Source organism: Lissotriton helveticus, chromosome 1_2, assembly GCF_964261635.1.
Source record: "Lissotriton helveticus chromosome 1_2, aLisHel1.1, whole genome shotgun sequence".
In the NCBI taxonomy this organism is placed as follows: domain Eukaryota; kingdom Metazoa; phylum Chordata; class Amphibia; order Caudata; family Salamandridae; genus Lissotriton; species Lissotriton helveticus.
Window position 1 is genome coordinate 292,678,886 of NC_136058.1, and position 11,204 is coordinate 292,690,089.

Genomic DNA, 11,204 nt, shown 5'->3' on the forward strand with positions numbered 1-11,204 from the left:
CATGATGCATAGGGTCAAGGCTGATTTGCATATGGCCATGTCTGAACTTGGGTGGTGTGGAGTGCAAAAAGACGATGGATTTAGGCCCAGATCTCTGTACTGGGGTGAATGTATGACATTGTTCTGCATTCTGTCCATCAACTGTTGTTTTTGCATTTGTCACCCCGAGTGGGATGGGTATGCTCAGACATGAGTCCCATGCTCTCTATACCACTGGAGTCAAACTATCCTGGCTGAAGACAGCTGATAACCAGAAATTGGTCCTAGAGTGGTTGATGCTGGTCCAGGAAAGACATGGCTTGTTAGTTCTAGCTTGACTGTTCCCATGAAGCACTGTTCCCATAAAGCACAGGGTCAAGGCTGGTTTGCATATGACCATGTCTGAATTGGGGTGGTGGGGAGTGCAAAAAAACGATGGATTTAGGCCCAAAACTCTGTACTGGGGCAAATGTATGATATTTTTCTGTATTCTGTCCATCAACTGTTGTTTTTGCATTTGTCACCCTGAGTGTGAGGGTATGCTCAGACGTGAGTACCACCACTGGAATCAAGCTATTCTGGCTCAAGACGGCTGATAGCCAGCAACTGGTCCTAGGATTGTTAAATCTGGTCCAAGAAAGACATGGTTTGGCAGTTCGGGCTGGACTGTTCCCATCAGGCACAGGGTCAAGGCTGATGTGCATATGGCCATGTCTCAATTGGGGTGGTGTGGAGTGCAAAGAAATGATGGAGTTAGGCCCAAATCTCGGTACTTGGGTAAATGTATGAATTTGTTCTGCATTTTGTCCATCAACTGTTGTTTTTGCATTTGTCACCCCGAGTGGGATGGGTAAGCTCAGACGTGAGTCCCATGCACTCCAGACCATATCCTGGCTGAAGACGGCTGATAGCCAGAAACCTGTCCTAGGATGCTTGATTCCTGTCCAGGAAAGACATGGCTTGGCAGTTCGGGCTGGACTGTTCCCATGAGGCACAGGGTCAAGGCTGATTTGCATATGGCCATGTCTGAACTGGGGTGGTGTGGAATGCAAAAAAACGATGGATTTAGGCCCAGATCTCTGTACTGGGGTGAATGTATGACATTGTTCTGCATTCTGTCCATCAACTGTTGTTTTTACGTTCCGCCCTTCATGCCATGTCTCATATGGTGTGCTGAGGGCCTGGGCGTGTGCAGGTCGCGGGATTACGGGAAAAAAAAGCAAGCGTGTGGCAAACATTTCATTGCTTTTTCTTCCCAGGTTCTGTACATTCCAGCTCCGGGTGTCCACCCTGCTCCTTTAAATACCTCTGCACCCCATAATCATAACCCACCCTTACTCCTTAAAATACCCCAACACCCTTAAACACTAACCCGTCTTAACCCTATAAATATACCCTGTACCCCAAAACCCAAACCTATCCCTAAACCCTATAAATACCCCGTACCTCAAAACCCAAACCTACCCCTGAACCCTAAAAATACCCCTGTACCCCAAAACCCAAACCTAGCCCTGAACCATAAAAATATCCCTGTACCCCAAAACCCAAACCTACCCCATAACCCTAAAATACCCCTATACCCCAAAACCCAAACCTAGCCCTGAACCTTAAAAATACCCCTGTACCCCAAAACCCAAACCTAGCCCTGAACCCTTAAAATACCCCTGTACCCCAAAACCCAAGCCTACCCCTGAATCCTAAAAATACCCCTGTACCCCAAAACCCAAACCTAGCCCTGAACCCTTAAAATACCCCTGTACCCCAAAACCCAAGCCTACCCATGAGGGGGCAAAAAATACCCCTATACCCCAAAACCCAAACCTACCCCTGTACCCTAAAAATACCCCTGTACCCCAAAACCCATACCTATCCCTAAACCCTAAAACTATCCCTGTACCCCATAACCAAAACTATATCTGAACCTTTAAAATACCCAAACACCCCAAAACATATACCTTAGTACCCCAAAACATATACCCCTATACCCATACTTACCTTATCCAAACATTAAAAAAAACATACTTTTACCATTCATGCATTTATAACGAATTTCGTTGTAAATGTATGCGTGGTAAAAGCATATAAAATGTAATGCCATGCGTTATAATGGCATTGCGGAGTCATGGTACTTTCGTAATGAAAGTATGCGGAGTGATAGTATGCGGAAAGAAAGTTGCCGAATAATGGATATTTACCCTCCCCCGGTAAGTACATTGGTGGCACGGCGGCCCACATCTCCAGCAACATACTCATATTTTTTCACCACCGATTTGAAAAATGCACAGGTTTCTCTCATTGATGGCCAGCACCGACATACACTTTTAGGCACACCTCCCGCCACAAGTTCTAGAATTGCGAACTTTAGAGCTGGGGAGCTACGTTCGAATCTCGGCTTCAGCTCAACATCCTGTGATTCCAGGCAAATCGCTTTGTCTCCTTGTGCCTACCACAAATGAATGTGTTCTTCGGTCATGCCATGTTGTTGAGTTCGCGCTATATAATATTTCAAGGAAAAATAAAGTAGGGCAACTCGAGTTCACACACTATTGAACGCGCACTCTTAAGTGCATCAGCAGTGCACTGTGAATCGGAGCGTTTCACAGGCCTGTCACAGATAAGAAATGCTATCAAAATGAAATCCTACAAAACAATATACTACTGGCCGGCAGCAATTCATACCCAGACAACGTCGGGACGGGCTGCTAGTGTTATATACAGCTGAAAAACACCGCCCACCAACTAGCCTTTGCCACAGCCCCTTCAGGCAATGGCGGATTTCCCACGCTGCCAATCCGACTCTATGCCTCCCTAACCATTGCCAACCCTCAACATTTTGACAGGTGCAGCACAAGACTAATATTTCAGAGCACCTGGGGGCATATTACTAAGGAGGGCGATAGGCGAATATCGCCACATTAGCGGCCGTTTTCAGCCGCTAAGCGGCGATAATTCTATCGCCCTATTCACAAGCTGTCGCTAACAGCAGTGAGCGACAGCTTGTAGGCGATAGCGAGCGGTTTGGGGCCCGCTTTGCATGTCAGTGATATTTATCGCTAATGACATGCAAAGTGGGCGTACCCATCCCGTTAGCGACTGAAAGCAGTCGCTAACGACGCTATCGCTTATTAGCAAGGAAGGCGTAGGGATGGAAATATTCGCGCTAAGCGCGAATATCTCCAAATACTAACACCTGCCCAGACCAGTTCTTAGCCATGTTATCCAATGCGAGGTGGATAATATGGCTAAGAGCAGTTCGACGCTAATGCGTTAATATCACTGTATTCTCAGCGATATTCACGCATTTCGCTGCTATCGCCTGGATTATTATCGCTTTTGAGATAAATCTTGCTAATAGCAAGTTATCTCAGCGATAAAAAACGGTGATGCGCGGCGATAAAAATATTGCCGCTAAGTCTGCTTAGCGATAAATATCGCTATTTGTTGGTAATATGCCCAGTGGTGTGTATGCAATCAAAACCTTTTCGAAGATATTGCCACCTGACTGCCTTTTATAGACCATAGTAATTTAGGGCCAGATTATTACTATTTGATGCATCGCTTTGCAGCGAGACAACTTGCTGCGCTGCGTCAAGTTCCAATGTAGGCACCCTTGTGCCATGGTGCAATAGTGCCTGTGTTGCAGGCATGATTGTTTTTGTGTAGAAGAGAACACATTTCTGCACAAAACCAATCCATGGAGGCAGGGCCAAACTGGAAACCCAAACCAGCCCTGGCAATTTTGACGCACCAGCCCCACTGCTGCTTTTGTTACTGGGGGCCGATATAGCAGCGCCGCAGCAAACTCAGCCCACAGTAACAAAAAAGGCCCCGACCGCTGCAAACTCAGGCCCCAACCGCTGCAACCTCAGCCCCCACCCTTCCAGCCTCCCAGGGAATCGCCCAATGCCTGCTATGGCCAGTCCGGCCCTGCATGGAGGCTTTTTCCTCTTTCTAAGTGTGCTGCAAAGTTGCATCACACTTAGAAAGAGTAAACAAGGTTGGAGTAATAAAGATATTTCTCCTTGTTCCATTTCAATGTGGAAGGTGTGCAATTTCGTTTCCTAGTTTAATCTATCTGGGAGTGCACCAAAAAGCATGAGTGCTGACCTTGAGTGACGCAAGGGCAACTCAATCCTTTTGTAGATCTGATTCTCAGGCTCTGGCTGGCCTGCTCCAAATAACAATGGGGCATATTATCAAGGACCGGTGTTAAAATTATCGCCGTTTTATCGGCAGGAAACTGCCGATAAAATGGCGATAATAGGCTTGATAATACGCCCTTGTTAATTCCCATAGAAGCCCATGTTAACATCAGAACATGGACTTCTATGGGAATTAACAAGGGTGTATTATCAAGCCCATTATCGATGTTTTATCGGCAGTTTCCTACCGATAAAACGGCGATAATTGTAATACCGGTCCTTGATAATATGACCCAATGACTTTTAATTTAACAACTACTTTAAACTACGTAGAAAATGTGTGACTTTCAGGATTTTGACGTGGACTATCAAATAAGTGAGAATGGTGTCAGATCTGACGTAGTTACTCCCTCATGCACATATATATTCCTCTCAGCGAAGTAAGCACCCGATCCGCAGATGTGTATTCAACCTACACATCACTCATGGCTTCACTGTACATGTTCTCAAACAATGAAATATTGTACTTGTCTGTCCTGTTGGGAATGGAAGATTAATGGGGAAATCCTGGTTTACTACTGCTATCCTGTTTCAATGTTCTGAGAAAGCAAATTTTAGCCTGCTGCTGACTGACTGTTCTTAACTCGCCTCAGTCTGTCCCGCAAAAAGCGCCCCCTCGAGCCTTGTGCCCAGTGCTGCTGCACTGGTCGCACAATCCTGTGTATGGCACTGGGCACTGCTCTTTCTTCCAGGTTGGGATGTGCTTCTTGTGTTTTTGTGTATTTATTTATTTAAACAGTTTATATAACACCTGAATCACCCCCAAAGTGGTATCTCTGCGCTTGCGAACCTATCGGAGGGAGCTGGTACTAAAAAATAAACTAGAACAGGGCGCTTTTCAAAGCCTTTCTGAACTGAAGATGTACTGGGCTTTGCCTCAGTAAGATGGGGAGCTGATTCCAGTACCGGGGGGCCAGGTACAAGAAGGCTTTCAAACCTGCCCTTGATTTCTTAATCTGGGGGACCATAAGGAGGGATTTGGAACAGGAGCGGAGATCCCTGAGGGGAGTGTATTGGGAGAATTTATCCGCAAGGTAGACTGGACTCCCAAACACCGCCTTATGAGCGATACAGCAAACCTTGAACTTTATTAGTTTTCGCACTGGAAGCCAGTGAAGCCATTGGAGAAGAGGGAGAGAAGCCGATCTATAAGGTGCATTGAACACTAGACGAGCTGCTGTATTCTGGACTACCTGTAAGCGGTCCAGCGAGGACTTATAAGCCGAGACCAGCAAGGCATTACAATAATACAGTCTGCTCAATACTAACGTCTGGATGAGAGTTTTCCGTGTGGAGTCTGGGAGAAAAGGGAAAACTTGTCTCAGCAGACTAAGCACGTGAAAGCAAGAGCCAACCGTGTTGGTCACATGTTCCCTCATGGTCAAGGCCTGCTCAAAGCGAGCACCTAGATTTTTACTGATGTCTTTAGGGCGGGGGAGTCACCAAGCCCCCTTGGCCACCATTCCGGTGTCCACAGTAATGAAGCCTCTCCAAAAAGCATAATCCCGATCTTTCCGGCATTTAATTGTAAGAAGTTGTTCCGCATCCATTGGGATATTGCTAACATGCCAGAAGCGAAGATGGCCTGGGCAGTAAGGGAGGATTTGTTAAATGAGAAGGTCAGCTGCACATGAAATAGGCATGAACCCATGCCTCCTCAGAAGGTCGACCAAGGGAGCAACATAGATATTAAATAGGGTGGGACTTAAACAAGAACCCTGGGGGACTCCCTTGGTCAGCTCCTTAATCTTCGATCGAAAAGGTCCCAGATTAACTGTCTGGGAGCGATTGGCGAGGAAACTTGTCAGCCACCGCAAGACCTCTCCACTAATTGCAGCTTCCTCCAGGCTCCTGAGCAAAATCTGGTGGTCGACCGTGTCAAATGCAGTCTAGAGATCTAACAGCACCAGGAGAGTGGATTGGCCTCTATCTAGTGCTAGCCTGATATTGTCTGTTACCGCCACCAGGGCTGTCTCTGTGCTATGTTTGGGCCTAAAGCCTGATGGAGAGGAATCCAGGCTGCCTGAAGATTTGACATGGTCTGACAGGTGTTTATTAATATACTTTTCCAGGATTTTGCTCAGGAGAGGTAGAAGGGAGACTAGACTGTATGTTTATGGAGAGCATACAACAGTCCTTTAAACCCACTCACTCCCTTGTGAGTGTGTTACTTACCTGTTTTGTACCCACCCTGTCTGTGTGAGAGTATCGTGTGATGTTCCTCATGCCTCTGTCACTTGCACTCACTCTTTGCATTATGGAAAGCTAAGCTGCTTCTGTCCATGTTGTAACTTTGTTGTGCTTTGACTACTAGTATTAAAAGTTCCACTATGCAATCGACAAAACAATTCATTTTGCCAATGCTCGTTTTAATGCATGATGTGAATGTAAGAGTGAACCCTCACAAAATATGTGAGTTGAAATTTCTTTTTGTTTTCTGTCAAATCAGATTTTTGAATGGTATAGAAGTCTTTGTAGCATTTAAAAACATACCTGGAAAGTTTCTCCATAGCCTGTTCCGGCAACTTAGCTAACATCCTTTGTATTCTGGAGCTTTGACCTCATAAAGAAAATGTAAAAAATATAAGCACCACAATGCAATATGATGGTGGCTGAAAATGAGGAATGGCTGAAATGTCATAGTCAAGGTCACTGAAATTATGCGAGTTACAGAAATCCCTGAAAACCGTGGGCCTCATTTATGAGGCCTTGCGTCAGTTTTGCGCTTCCGATGCGTCACTTTTTGTGACGCATCGGTGGCGTAAAACATGCCTTCTGTTGCGCACTATTTACAAAGTGATGCATCTAAGCAGATGCGTCACTTTGTAAACCCCTGCGCTACATTATACCTTCGTCGGGTATAATGTATGCAGAGGGGGCGTTCCCCCGCAAAAAGCCTCGTAATAGTGACGCAGTGAAATCTATGAGATTTCACTGCGTCACTTTTAGGACGCTGTTGCGTCAAAATCTTGCGCCTGCCTCACAGCAGGCATAAGACTGACGCAAGCCCTTTCACATGGGGCTTTCCCCATGTGAAAGGACGCATTCCTGGAGTTGCGCCACTTTTGTGGCACACCCCAGCAATGCGTGACTTTTGCGCTTACAGATACGTCAGAAATACTGACGTATCTGTAACTCCTTGTAAAAAGGGCAGGCAGGTAAGATCGATAACCCTTTTAGGATTGCCCGGCGTAGCCGCCTCTCACCCAACTCAAGATTATCAAACAAAGACACAGGCGCTGGAGACTGGAAGGCAGGAAACAGGAGTTTATTCCGACGGAGCAGAATACGTCAAATCAGACAACAGGGTATCTTCTCTAGGTGCTCTAACCGCATCTCTGAGGCCTGGCCTCTTATACACAAGTTTATGGTTTTATTACATATATTGCATCCGTAACATTTCTTTGAAGTACAGAAAGACATCCTCGGAATCCCTGGTTCAGGCCCGTTCCCACACACATCTACAGTAGAGTTCCCACCCCGGTCTCAGCATGTGATGGCTATCGCGCAGCTGGACATTCCACTGGGAACAGGAATGCGGGCGATCGGTCGGATCTAGGGGTGTGAAGGCATTGATTAATCCCCGCTCCTTTGATGTGCGGCGAGTTCCTACTGTAGGGGCCAATAAACTACATCTGCTGGGCTAGGTGATGGCCTGGGAACGGGTCGGACAATCGGACAAGGAGGAAGAGGTTATCAAAGGAAGTGAGATGAAAGGAGTGTGGGGGTGCAGCACGGGATGTGGCTCTGAGGCAGGGTCGCGCTGGAGGTGAGTTTATGGCCCAGGCAGGAGAGATCGGGGGCTATCAGAGCGCGGGGGATGCTTGCGAGGCCAGAGAGTGAGGGGGAGAGCCGCGCTGGCTATCGGCAATGGGCAGAGAGGCCATGGTATTCAAAATGGCTGCCGCTTACGCGCACGCATGAGTTTGAAAAGGGACAAGATGGCGCCGATAATGTTTATGCCACAATCTAGATTTTAACAGTCCTCCCTTTTCAACATATCTAGCCAGCTTGTCAATTTACGTCAATCCCCATTATATTTCTTATTTCAAGGTCATACAATGCTTTCATGTGTTCAGTTTCGAAGTCCAGAGTCTTACGGCAGATACAGTTAGCCAAAAGTGAGCACAAGGGTGGCAAGCATTGAATACCCAGGCAGAACCCACATATTACAACAATCGGTATCAATATGATCATAAACAACCTCCACCCCCAGTTCTTTACAGTACTCCAGAACCAACTCCCAAGCGACCACTCTTCTTGTTCCTGATGAACCTCTGAGGAAAGTCTGTGGAGGTGTTCAATGGCTTTGTAGACTGAGGGCGAATTGTCTGGTATGTATGTGCAGCAGCTGGACCCGATGATACGACATGCTCCCCCACGGTCCGCTAGAACCACATCTAGAACAAGGCGGTTCTGAAGGGCCACCAGGTGGACCGCCTGAAGCTCGGCTGTGTTGTTTGTAAGGATGCCAGCCGTAATGTTCATTGTCGTTTCAACTGCCTGGGTCAAATGTCTGATGTCTCGGCTGTTCGCCATCGGAGCACAGAGCGGGACAAGTCCCTTCACTGCGTCCATGAACTGTGCTCCGGCAGAGTCGGCTTGCTCAATGTCTCTTGCTCGCTTTTGTCGGTGATGGTTTGCTGGAGCCACATAGGTTGATGGAAGGATGAAGGCAATGTAGCAGGTACCTCCCCAGCCCTTTGGGAGCCAGGTGTAGGCTTTCGTACCACAGATAAAGTGCATGTTTGGAGAGGTGACAAAAGAGGGTGGATCAGTTGAGTCCAAAGTTCTGGTGATGCGGCAAGCACTGTGTCCCACCATTTGGGTCCTAAGGCCCTTGATGCATACAAGGCCCGAGATATTGACGACAGATAGGGCTACAGTTAGGGTGGCAGCCGTTCGTTTCCGGAGGTAGGAGAAGGTGGGTCTGGCTGGATTGTTGAACACCTGCATTTCAGCTCGCTCTTTGGCGGGGATGTCCATGGGGATAGAGACGTTGGAGGTCATAGGGCAAAAGGGAGTGGCATTTCTTCCTGTTTTGTTCAGCCAGACCCCATGATAAAAGCGTGACATAGTTTCGCTGGAAGTGGTATTGTCCCTGTAACTCTCTTGCAAGAGGATCAGGGCGTATGGTATGTTCCGCCCTTCGGGCTGGACTGTTCCCATGATGCATAGGGTCAAGGCTGATTTTCATATGGCCATGTCTGAACTGGGGTGGTGTGGAGTGCAAAAAGACGATGGATTTAGGCCCAGATCTCTGTACTGGGGTGAATGTATGACATTGTTCTGCATTCTGTCCATCAACTGTTGTTTTTGCATTTGTCACCCCGAGTGGGATGGGTATGCTCAGACATGAGTCCCATGCTCTCCATACCACTGGAGTCAAACTATCCTGGCTGAAGACAGCTGATAGCCAGAAATTGGTCCTAGAGTGGTTGATGCTGGTCCAGGAAAGACATGGCTTGTTAGTTCTAGCTTGACTGTTCCCATAAAGCACTGTTCCCATAAAGCGCAGGGTCAAGGCTGGTTTGCATATGACCATGTCTGAATTGGGGTGGTGGGGAGTGCAAAAAACCGATGGATTTAGGCCCAAAAATTTGTTCTGCATTTTGTCCATCAACTGTTGTTTTTGCATTTGTCACCCCGAGTGGGATGGGTATGCTCAGACGTGAGTCCCATGCACTCCAGACCATATCCTGGCTGAAGACGCCTGATACCCAGAAACCTGTCCTAGGATGCTTGATTCCTGTCCAGGAAAGACATGGCTTGGCAGTTCGGGCTGGACTGTTCCCATGAGGCACAGGGTCAAGGCTGATTTTGCATATGGCCATGTCTGAACTGGGGTGGTGTGGAATGCAAAAAAACGATGGATTTAGGCCCAGATCTCTGTACTGGGGTGAATGTATGACATTGTTCTGCATTCTGTCCATCAACTGTTGTTTTTACGTTCCGCCCTTCATGCCATGTCTCATATGGTGTGCTGAAGGCCTGGCCGTGTGCAGGTCGCGGGATTACGGGAAAAAAAAGCAAGCGTGTGGCAAATATTTCATTGCTTTTTCTTCCCAGGTTCTGTACATTCCAGCTCCGGGTGTCCACCCTGCTCCTTTAAATACCTCTGCACCCCATAATCATAACCCACCCTTACTCCTTAAAATACCCCAACACCCTTAAACACTAACCCGTCTTAACCCTATAAATATACCCTGTACCCCAAAACCCAAACCTATCCCTAAACCCTATAAATACCCCTGTACCTCAAAACCCAAACCTACCCCTGAACCCTAAAAATACCCCTGTACCCCAAAACCCAAACCTAGCCCTGAACCATAAAAATATCCCTATACCCCAAAACCCAAACCTACCCCTGAACCCTAAAATACCCCTATACCCCAAAACCCACACCTAGCCCTGAACCTTAAAAATACCCCTGTACCCCAAAACCCAAACCTAGCCCTGAACCCTTAAAATACCCCTGTACCCCAAAACCCAAGCCTACCCCTGAATCCTAAAAATACCCCTATACCCCAAAACCTAAACCTACCCCTGAACCCTAAAAATACCCCTGTACCCCAAAACCCATACCTATCCCTAAACCCTAAAACTACCCCTGTACCCCATAACCAAAACTATATCTGAACCTTTAAAATACCCAAACACCCCAAAACATATACCTTGGTACCCCAAAACATATACCCCTATACCCATACTTACCTTATCCAAACATTAAAAAAAACATACTTTTACCATTCATGCATTTATAACGAATTTCGTTGTAAATGTATGCGTGGTAAAAGCATATAAAATGTAATGCCATGCGTTATAATGGCATTGCGGAGTCATGGTTCTTTCGTAATGAAAGTATGCGTAGTGATAGTATGCGGAAAGAAAGTTGCCGAATAATGGGTATTTACCCTCCCCCGGTAAGTACATTGGTGGCACGGCGGCCCACATCTCCAGCAACATACTCATATTTTTTCACCACAGATTTGAAAAATGCACAGGTTTCTCTCATTGATGGCC